This window comes from Bufo bufo, chromosome 1 (assembly GCF_905171765.1).
Source record: "Bufo bufo chromosome 1, aBufBuf1.1, whole genome shotgun sequence".
NCBI classification, from domain to species: Eukaryota; Metazoa; Chordata; class Amphibia; order Anura; family Bufonidae; genus Bufo; species Bufo bufo.
Genome location: NC_053389.1, coordinates 88114037 through 88126241, shown reverse-complemented (window position 1 = coordinate 88126241; position 12205 = coordinate 88114037). Strand labels below are relative to the sequence as shown.

The 12205-nt window shown below is 43.5% G+C and overlaps 1 protein-coding gene across 5 annotated transcripts in view; it reads left to right on the top strand.

Moving 5' to 3' along the window:
• NCAM1 (neural cell adhesion molecule 1) overlaps window positions 1-12205 on the top strand; it is a 393444-nt gene that overhangs the window by 34794 nt on the left and 346445 nt on the right. The gene's annotated exons all lie outside the window — the stretch shown is intronic.

The following is a 12205-nucleotide window of genomic DNA, read 5'->3' as shown; positions in this document are numbered from 1 at the left end:
TCTGCGCCCTGCCGTGTGCCCGTACAGCAGTTTACGACCAGGGCCATAAATAATGAGTTTTGTTTGGCTGTTAACCCTTGCTTTGTAACTGGAAAAAAAATATTAAAATGGAAAATCTGCCAAAAAAGTGAAATTTAGAAATTGTATCTATTTTCCATTAAATCTTGTGCAACACCTAAAGGGTTAACAAAGTTTGTAAAATCAGTTTTGAATACCTTGAGGGGTGTAGTTTCTTAGATGGGGTCACTTTTATGGAGTTTATAATCTAGGGGTGCATCAGGGGGGCTTCAAATGGGACATGGTGTCAAAAAAACAGTCCAGCAAAATCAGCCCTCCAAAAACCAAACGGCGCACCTTTCCCTCTACGCCCCGCTGTGTGGCCGTACAGTAGTTTACGGCCACATATGGGGTGTTTCTGTAAACGGCAGAGTCAGGGCAATTAAGATACAGTCTTGTTTGGCTGTTAACCCTTGCTTTGTTAGTAGAAAAAATGGGTTAAAATGGAAAATTAGGCAAAAAAATGAAATTCTCAAATTTCATCGCCATTTGCCAATAACTCTTGTGCAACACCTAAAGGGTTAACGACGTATGTAAAATCAGTTTTGAATACCTTGAGGGGTGTAGTTTCTTAGATGGGGTCACTTTTAGGGAGTTTCTCCTCTAGGGGTGCATCAGGGGGGCTTCAAATGGGACATGGTGTAAATAAACCATTCCATAAAAATCAGCCTTCCAAAAACCAAACGGCGCACCTTTCACTCTACGCCCCGCTGTGTGGCCGTACAGTAGTTTACGGCCACATATTGAGTGTTTCTGTAAACGGCAGAGTCAGGGCAATTAAGATACAGTCTTGTTTGGCTGTTAACCCTTGCTTTGTTAGTGGAAAAAATGGGTTAAAATGAAAAATTAGACAAAAAAATGAAATTCTCAAATTTCCTCCCCATTTGCCAATAACTCTTGTGCAACACCTAAAGGGTTAACAACGTATCCAAAATCAGTTTTGAATACCTTGAGGGGTGTAGTTTCTTAGATGGGGTCATTTTTGGGTGGTTTCTATTATGTAAGCCTCGCAAAGTGACTTGAGACCTGAACTGGTCCCTAAAAATGTAGTTTTTGTAAATTTCTGAAACATTTCAAGATTTGCTTCTAAACTTCTAAGCCTTATAACATCCCCAAAAAATAAAATATCATTCCCAAAACAATTCAAACATGAAGTAGACATATGGGGAATGTAAAGTCATCACAATTTTTGGGGGTATTACTATGTATTACAGAAGTAGAGAAACTGAAACTTTGAAATTTGCAAATTTTTCCAAATTTTTGTTAAATTAGGTATTTTTTGGTGCAAAAAAAATTTTGTTTTTGACTTCATTTTACCAGTGTCATGAAGTACAATATGTGACGAAAAAACATTCTCAGAACGGCCTGGATAAGTCAAAGCGTTTTAAAGTTATCAGCACTTAAAGGGACTCTGGTCAGATTTGCAAAAAATGGCCTGGTCCTAAGGTGTAAAAAGGCTGTGTCCTTAAGGGGTTAAGCAGAACCATGCAGCATGATTTTTTTTATAGTTGTTTTATTAATTATTGATTTTATTGTTGTAAAATACATAATAAATTGTGACCTTTTATATGACCCACATATTGAGTGCCAGTCTTATATACGTTTTTTCTATTTCCATTACTTACTGATTGGGTGATCAGTCAAGACTAGAGCACCTATTCCACTCTGAGAAGGTGGTGAGCTATCCACGTTAATCATATTTTATACTAACAGATTAATATCTAGAAAGTAGGGCTAGACATTTCTGTAAAAAAGAATAATAATAAGTATTTTTCTATCCAGCCTTCCCGAGTTGTTGGAGGCTTCGTTTCACTTTACTGGACTGGAGCCAGGGAGCACGGTGCTGGCGGAACGGAAGAGGAGGGATAAATCTAGGATCTGTTCTACTGATTTAGATCGGAATGAGGATATCAAACCAAAAGCGGTGGAACTTACACGCACCTCCACCATCAGGAGACAAATGGGCCCCCGGCTGCCATGACAATGCATCAGTGCCCTGCTATTGTGTTGTGAGGGGCGATGGTGACAGGGAACCTCTGTGCTGCTATTGTCTGCGGCATCTAGGGAGTTAAAGGGGTTGTCGAGGTTCAGAGCGGAACCCAGACATATCCCCTTCTTCACCCAGGAAGCCCCTCTGAGATGAGCAGACGATCTGAATCGCGCAGGGCAAGGGCTTTTTCAGCAGATCTGGTGTTGTACTGGGTTGCTGCTAGGTAAAGGCTTCCACCTAGCAGTGTTCCCGGTGATGTCACCAGCACTAATGGGCAGGCTTTAGCGCTGCCCTAGCCTGTAAAACCTCTGCCTAGCAGTGTAAGTTTGTAGACAAAAAGCCCTTGCCCTTCTTAAAAAACAATATAATCGGGGCACTAAAAGGGCGACTTAATCACATTAATTGGATTCATCGCCCAGCCCTGCTAGAAAGTAAACATTTGGAAACGTGATCAAGTTCCCTGCTCTGCTGTTTGAGGGCCTTTAAAATTTTGCTTTAAAATGACAAGTGTAAAGGAATCTGCCATTGCATATTAATTAGTGTGTGAAAGTAGTTTTCCTGTTTTGCATTGTGTGTGCTCTGAGGGGACCATTAGTACGCCTGAGAAAAAATAGAAAGGAACAGGGAGGAATTGCAATCATTCATATGAAAGGGTTTCATTTTGTACAATTCTATTCAAGTGGAAAAAGCTGAAAGCAAGAGAATTAGTGCAGTGTCCATTCAAGAGAAAGTAAAGGCCATTGCTTCCTGGCCAGTGCGGGGGTTTCTATATGATCACTGCAGGCGAGTTCCTGGATGTGGACACTCTTCAGCTTGACATCAGCTGTATAGTGACGTCTCCCGATTGATCAGCCCATCTTTCACCATTATCGGATATTCTATAACAAAACCCCATCTGCTTGCAGAATAAGAGAAGAATAAGGCCTCTTTCTCACGGGCGTTGCGGGAAAAGGTGCGGGTGCGTTGCGGGAACATGCACGATTTTTCCGCGCGAGTACAAAACATTGTAATGCGTTTTGCACTCGCGTGAGAAAAATCGTGCATGTTTGGTACCCAAACCCGAACTTCTTCACAGAAGTTCGGGCTTGGGATCGGTGTTCTGTAGATTGTATTATTTTCCCTTATAACATGGTTATAAGGGAAAATAATAGCATTCTGAATACAGAATACATAGTAAAATAGCGCTGGAGGGGTTAAAAAAATAATAATAATAATTTAACCTTACCTCACCTTAATCCACTTGCTCGCGCAGCCCGGCATCTCTTCTGTCTTCATCTTAGCTGTGTGCAGGAACAGGACCTGTGGTGACGTCACTCCGGTCATCACATGGTCCATCACATGATCCATCACCATGGTAAAAGATCAAGTGATGGATCATGTGATGACCGGAGTGACGTCACCACAGGTCCTTTTCCTGCAATCAGCAAAGAAGGAGACAGAAGAGAAGCCGGGCTGTGCAATCAAGTGGACTAAGGTGAGTTTAATTATATTTATTATTTTTTTTAACCCCTCCAGCGCTATTTTACTATGCATTCTGTATTCAGAATGCTATTATTTTCCCTTATAACCATGTTATAAGGGAAAATAATAATGATCGGGTCTCCATCCCGATCGTCTCCTAGCAACCGTGCGTGAAAATCGCACCGCATCCGCACTTGCTTGCGGATGCTTGCGATTTTCACGCAACCCCATTCATTTCTATGGGGCCTGCATTACGTGAAAAACGCACAAAGAGGAGCATGCTGCAATTTTCACGCAACGCACAAGTGATGCGTGAAAATCACCGCTCGTGTGCATAGCCCCATAGAAATTAATGGGTCAGGATTCAGTGCGGGTGCAATGTGTTCAACTCACGCATCGCATCCGCGCGGAATACTCGCCCGTGTGAAAGGGGCCTTAGAGTTCCATATAGAGTTTACTGTGCAATATATATCAAGAGTGAGATGCAGTGTGAAGTGAAATAGTAGAAGTCATATACAGAACCATCTCTCAGTGGAGCAGCAGATGCCGACAGATCACGCCACTGGGAAGTTTGCACCTCACTCCCAGGCGTCAGGAGGATGCATACTTTAGCAGGCATCTGTGCTGCAACGGGATCGTTTTTACAGTTCAGATTTTTTTTACTGCAATCTTTTTTGTTTTTGCCTTATTTACATTGACATTTTCCATGTCTAAATTCTTTGATTGTCCAGAACTTCTACTTCACAGAGAAACATTGTGGTGGCATGATTTTCCATTGACCTTCATAAGTCTCCTGTGTGTCTTACATATTAGATTGCCATTGATAGACACGTACTCTTAGCTCTAGTTCAATGTAGTCTGGGTGATGCAGAAGGACTAATGATATAACCTGGGGCATGACAACTTGGTAGAATTAATTCTTGGAGTTGGACATTTTTTTTATAATTTCATGTTGATTACTATTCATGAAAACTAGGCAAGAGAATTTAATATGGAAAAATATAATTCCTATCTATCCAGCTGGGACATGCGTACAAGAATGGGGGCCCCATCTTAGCAATAGACCCCATGCACACGGCTGTTGGGCAGCCGTGGCCGTATTGCGGCCCGCAAACGGCGGGTCGGCAATCCACGGCCGCTGGCCGTGTGCACCACGCATCACAGATGCGGACCTATTCACTTGAACGGGTCCGCAATTCTGGAGATGCAGAACAGAGTCACAGAACACCGGAAGCACTACGGAGTGCTTCCGTGGTGTTTTTTTCCGTTGTTCCGCACCGCAAACAAATATGACGTCATATGCACGGAACAGCCGCACAACGGCCGTGTGCATGAGGCCTAATGAGGCCAAAGAACATTGTGGGTGGAGATGTGAAGTTATGAAAAAGTCAAGCGTGATGATGGGGAACGGTGATTGTGCAGCCCCCCCGTCATTGAAACCCTCAAATGTCTCGTTCATCGCATCTGAGGCTACCATTTAGGCCGTTCAGCGGTTAATCAGGGTAATTTCTGCCCCATAGTATAAAATAGGAAAGGAATCGTTGCATAACTGGCTTCGTTATTTCTGTAATGTAGTGTACCCCTTTACTGTATGTAGTATCTCCCAAACTCATTGCATCAATGTGGAACAGACTACATATGATGGAGGGGAGTATCTAATTTCTGCTGTGGAGATGGTGCACTATAAGGGGCATTAGTCACTGGAAGCATTATAGGGACATTACTGGGGCATTACTCACTGGGGCCCAAAGTGCACTGTTGGGGGATTACTTACATGGTGTGCATTACTGGTGGCACTATAGGGGAATTTTTAATACTGGGGACACAATAGGTGGCATTGCTGGAGACTTTAAGTAATGGGACATTACTATGAGCACTCTGGGGGAATTTGTTATACTGGGGACACTGGCAGCACAATTTTTTTTTACAGTACAGTATTTGGGGGCTTTGGGGAACACAGTCGACATGGTATTGGGGGTGGCAGCAGGATCGGGAGTTGAGAAGGGAGGATGATGGAAAAATGAGTAATCTAAGATATCTGTGTGGCAAACTCTCCAGACATGAGTCATGAATGAAACAAATCATGGAGGTCTGATACGAATGGAGACGATGATTGAATAGAACATCTACATCAGATGAGCTGTCACTGTAATAAGTATGTAACTATGTATTCTCCTGTAAGTTTAGTAGTGCTGAAAGACCAGGCAGCATACAGAAGGTTGGGTCGCTGCTATGACCTGTTCTCACCTCCTCAGGCCCTCCTCCGTTTCTTAAATAGAGACAACCGGAGGAGGACAGAACATGGTAGCTGGTGCTGGCCACCACATAGGGACAAGCCTCCAGGGAGGTTGTGCTGCTGGAGTAGTATATTGTGCTGCATTGGGGAATTTGGTTTTGCTGGGACAGTATGTGTGGTATTTGGGTCTGTTGGGGCAGTATATGGTGCTGCACTGTCATATTTGGTTCTGATGCAGAACCAAATACCAAAGTGTAGTACAATATACTGCCCCTCTGTGGTATTGATGGCTCCGCCTACATGAGTTGATACTGACTACTTGTGTTGGCCCCACCTTCTGTCAATTTTGGCCCATCTACAGTATGGGGCCACTTTTTTTTTTTTCTTCAGGACCACTTTAAATTCCCCATCCGCCCCTGATGTAGAGGCCACATATTGTATGTAATATTAATATTTTCATATATATTTTTGCCAGATTGTAATTAGTATATTAATGCTTCAAATTGTAATTAGTATTTTAAAACGTATTTATTAATGCAACTAAATTGTGATGACACCAAATTTAGGAGGTATACTTTTATCTCAAATTATCTTTTTATTGTGATTATCCTTGTATGCAGCTATCCTTCCCTTCCCAATAATTATCTGCTTATCAATGCAGTGTAAATGCACCTTAATTTATACATTTAAATCTCTTCTGTTTCTCCTTTCATTGTTCACAGGACCATCTTATAAGTGACTGACAGCTATCTCTGTATACACACTTAGGCTACTTTCACACTTGCGTTAGGAGCGGATCCGTCTGGTGTCTGTACAGACGGATCCGCTCCTATAATGCAAACGCTTGCATCCGCTCAGAACGGAGCCGTTTGCATAACTGTTCATTTCACATCTGATTTTTCACTTCGGAAAACTCAGATCCGACAGTATATTCTAAACACAGAAGCGTTCCCATGGTGATGGGGACGCTTCATGTTAGAATATACTGAGAACTGTGTACATGACTCCCCTCCCTCCCCAGTATTAATTGTAACCAGTGCGGCCCCCCTCCCTCTATATTCATCGGTGGCCAGTGCGGATTCCCAGTATAAAAAATATGACCAGTGCGGCCTCCCCCTCCCTCCCTCCCCAGTATTAAATATAACCAGTGCGGCCTCCCCCTCCCTCTATATTTATTGGTGGCCAGTGCGGATTCTAAGTATGGCCTCCCCAGTGCGACCTCCCCTCTCCCCCCCCCCTAATTAAAATCACACACACCCCCCCCATCATTGGTGGCAGCGGAGAGTACCGATCGGAGTCCCAGTTTAAATCGCTGGAGAGCTGCGATGTGTGTCCGGCCGGGAGCTCCTCCTACTGGTAAGTGACAGGTCTGTGCAATAGGCAATGCGCCGCACAGACCTGTCACTTACCAGTAGGAGGAGCTCCCGGCCGGACACACATCGCAGCTCTTCAGGTAAGTATAATGCTTGTATTTATTGCTAAGTAACCATGGCAGCCAAGACTGCAATAGCGTCTTGGTTGCCATGGTAACCGATCGGAGCCCCAGCGATTTAAACTGGGACTCCGATCGGTACTCTCCGCTGCCACCAATGATGGGGGTGGGGGGGGTGTGTATGTGTGATTTTAATTAGGGGGGGGGGAGAGGGGAGGCCGCACTGGGGAGGCCATACTTGGAATCCGCACTGGCCACCAATAAATATAGAGGGAGGGGGAGGCCGCACTGGTCATATTTAATACTGGGGAGGGAGGGAGGGGGAGGCCGCACTGGTCATATTTAATACTGGGAATCCGCACTGGCCACCGATGAATATAGAGGGAGGGGGGCCGCACTGGTTACAATTAATACTGGGGAAGGAGGGGGGCCGCACTCGCCACCAATAAGTTAAATACAGGAGGGGGGGGTCTGCCCCCTGCTGCCTGGCAGCATCTGCCAGGCAGCAGGGGGCAGTCATGTTCACAGTTCTCAGTATATTCTAACATGAAGCGTCCCCATCACCATGGGAACGCCTCTGTGTTAGAATATACTGTCGGATCTGAGTTTTACGATGTAACTCAAATCCGATGGTATATTCTAACATAGAGGCGTTTCCATGGTGATGGGGACGCTTCAAGTTAAAATATACCATCGGATCGGAGAAAACTCCGATCTGATGGTATATTAATAGGGACTCCTGACTTTACATTGAAAGTCAATGCGGGACGGATCCGTTTGAAATTGCACCATATTGTGTCAACGTCAAACGGATCCGTCCCCATTGACTTGCATTGTAAGTCTGGACGGATCCGTTTGGCTCCGCACGGCCAGGCGGACACGAAAACGCTGCAAGCTGCGTTCGGGTGTCCGCCTGCTGAGCGGAGCGGAGGCCAAACGGTGCCAAACTGATGCATTCTGAGCGGATCCGCATCCATTCAGAATGCATTAGGGCTGTACGGATCCGTTCGGGGACGCTTGTGAGAGCCTTCAAACGGAACTCACAAGCGGAGCCCCGAACGCTAGTGTGAAAGTAGCCTTACATAGTGAATACTATCAATCACGGATAACACCTCCCCTGTGTACAGCTATCAGTTACCGACAGCTATCTCTGTATACACACTTACACAGAGAATGCTATCAATCACTGATAACACCTCCCTGTGTTCAACTATAAGTCATTGACATCTATCTCTGTATACACACTTATATGGAGATGCTATCAATCACTGAGAACACCTCCCCATGTACACCTCCCCCATGTATAACAGTGACGGACAGCTATCTGTATACACACTTACACAGATAATGCTATCAATTACTGATAACACCTCCCCCGTGTACAACTATCAGTACTGACAGCTATCTCTGTATACACACTTACACAGAGAATACTATCAATCTTGGATAACACCTCCCTGTGTACAACTGAAGTCATAAAGAGTAGATTATGTATAAATACAGGTTTTACTGCCTCTTTTCCCACACAAATATGTATCAATCAGCCCCTCCTGCTGTATAACTTGCTGCCTGCATGTTGCATTGCATTTTGTGGTGACAGGTCCTCTTTAAGTACCCTCATACTTTTATAATGATTTTAGTTCAATTTTTTTTCTCTGCCAACCAACAAACTTGACCCTCTTAGCTATCTCTTTGCAGAACTATTACTTGAAGCCTGTTGGACTTAAACCAAGATCTGAACATTTTTCTCCCTGTCAGCTTTTTGCTGGAAAGGCACTAAATAATAAAAGATTATTTGGCAAAAATCCATCCTACAAAGGAAATTATCAGTTTCACTCACTCTTCAAGCTAATTAGCCTTGATTATCAATTTTCAACAATACAAAGTTGGTTATTTTCCTCGTTGCTGAGCTTCTTCAAAGGTTCTTCATTGAGGTCTTTATTGCCAGTTAAGATGTAAATTATTTTCACTCAAAGTTCTCATATAATTAGATGCGTTTGTATTGGGGACCGAATATCCATTTGTGAGACTCATGCCATCCTTAGGATGGGCCATAAGTGAGGTTTGAACCTTGCATCCCACACCAATCAGTAGAATTAAGGGAGTTCTCCCCAATTAAAAAATTTGGCTAGCGGCAGTACATGGGGTAAAAAAAAGTTACCAAGTCACCTGTCAATCTCCAGCACCATCCAATAATATACCCCAACCATGGGATGATTACTTATTCAAGTAATGACCAAGCCTTTGGCAATAATAATAAATACATAACCTACATAGAAAATGCCAGACCGCTAGTACTAATTAAACTCTTTATTACAAAAATCACAATATACATACATACATGATTAAAAAGAATTGGTGCAGGAGATAAAAAACAACATCACTGGAGGAAACATACAGTGGACGCAGGTCCTTATTCATCCAACATGATTTGTTCACTAAAGTGCATGTGTAAAGATTCAATGAAAACAGGAAAACAGGACAATTACCCATATGTGTCTCCTCCTGGATGGCGCCAACCCCAACGCGCGTTTCGGCGTACCTTCGTCTGGGGGTAGCGTCATCACTGGGAGACATGGTTTATATAAAACCATATATTTTTATCCTTTCATTTTGGATAAAAAAATCGGTTTTATTAATATGCTAATTACCTTACTAGCGTGCCCAAGGGGCTGTCCCTCCGGCCGTTTGTGCCCAGCCGCGCCCCTTATCTTGTAGCCCAGCGCAGCCCCACTGCTAATTATGCACTCCTCTCATCGCTGATGGTGCGCCGTAATCTTGCACATGCGCCCTAAATCCACTGGTCAGCGCCCGCGCGGTGTCCTGGCAGCAGCCTCAGCCATCGGCGATGAGAGGAGTGCATAATTAGTAGTGGGGCGGCGCTGTGCTTCAAGATAAGGGGCGTGGCTGGGCACAAAGGGCCGGAGGGACAGCCCCTTGGGCATGTTAGTAAGGTAATTAGCATATTAATAAAACCGATTTTTATCCAAAATGAAAGGACAGGTGGGGGTAAAACTAGTATATTTTTAATTAGATAATGGAGACTGAGAGGATGATATGAACAGCTCCATATTGAAAATCTTGATGACAGAATCCCTTTAATATTCCCTATAGCTGGCAGTGAATCTGCCGAAGTTATGTAGAGGCGTTCCATGCGTTCTTACATTTAGACCATTTTATACGCAATCTGCGCCAGAATTATGACTAATTTAGGCGTATTTCTGGTTAGTAAATGACCCCCTATGTTTTTACAGACTGTAGAGGTCTTGTGATAGGGGGATCCAACCCCAATGGAAACAAACTTGAGCCACTAATCAGTGAAAGCCCCTATAATCTCTCAATGGCTGTGAGACCATCAGTGCGAAATTCCCAATGGAAAAATTCTTCAAAATGGTAAATTTGATCCACCTTGGAAATCCAGTGATCCACAAAAGAGACTGAACTAGAGAGCCAATGTGAAGGAAGAAGTAAGCATTTAAGCAAGGTTTACTTTTTTAGTAGTCTCTGCTCCTTTTGGTTCTTATATGTCCCCAGATGTAGGGGCTATTCACATGATCTAATTTTTTCATATTTCTAAGGCTACTTTCACACTGGCGTTTTGGTTTCCGTTTGTGAGATCCGTTCAGGGCTCTCACAAGCGGTCCTAAACGGATCAGTTTTGCCCTAATGCATTCTGAATGGAAAAGGATCTGCTCAGAATGCATCAGTTTGCCTCCGTTCCATCTTTGCTTGCAGCATTTTGGTGTCCGTCTGACGAAACTGAGCCAAACGGATCCGTCCTGGCACACACAATGTAAGTCAATGGGGACGGATCAGTTTTCACTGACACAATATGGCACAATAGAAAACGGATCCGTCCTCCATTGACTTTAAATGGTGTTCAAGACGGATCCGTCTTGGCTATGTTAAATATAATACAAATGGATCCGTTCTGAACGGATGCAGACGGTTGTATTATCTTAACGCATCCGTCTGGGCAGATCCATGACAGATCTGCACCAAACGCGAGTGTGAAAGTAGCCTTACAAAAGACAGATCCATTAGATGAAGGTAGGAAAACTCTTTACTGTTTTTTTTTTTTTTTTTTTTTAAAACATTATCATCTGAGTTTTAAAATACATAATCATTAATATACTACTGTAGGCAGGCAATTTGTACACTGACACTTTTGTGTTTTTGCATCCAACTCAATTTTGCATCATCATTTTATATCCGGCACCTGCCACATGAAAGCCTGGGAAGTGCCAGTAACGCAGCTCATGGCTTTCCACATTAATTAGAGCAGCGCAGAAAGTGGAAGAAGCGCTTTTGCACAAATGTGACCTGCTGTGTCTCCAGATAGAAGCTTCTAATTAGCGTCCTCCTATAGACACTTTCAGCATAAAATGCATGTGTGTACTCGGCAGGTGACTGCAGCATATTGACATCTGTAAATATACATAATTATCCTGACCAGGGTGAGTTATTTTTCCAGCTCTAGTACTTGAAACGTATCTGGAAATGTCTTTGTGCCTAGAACCCATCTGTTATTTATTATATAATTGGGCATTATGCCAGCAGTAGCAAGTGGAACAAAAAATGTCTTATCTGAAAGTAAGGCTTTATCTTTATCCACATTTTTGTAGTGAACACCAGGATCTGGTTTGTGTGCTGATTGAGACAGTGCTACTGGTGGTTTTAGAGTTCAGCCCTTGAAATAGATTACTGCTAAGAATAACTATCAGTCTGCTCTTTATCATGGTGCATCACGAAATGTCATTATGTAATGCGGGCAATAGAGAAAGGCTTCTAGTAGTCTTCAGCAGTCCACAGTAAAGCTGGCCATGTTCTAGAATATTTAGTTGGTGGATCTGCCTATTCTTATGTCACACATTTTTAGGCCCTGCTAAACAGACTTGGCAATGGAAGAATCAGGGCCAAAAGCTTGGATCTTAAAGGGAGTTCGCTCACTCGACTCTCCCCATCCCCTGCTGTGAATCAGTGGGGGCAGAAAGAGTGGAGACTCATGAATATAAGGACTCCCTGGCAC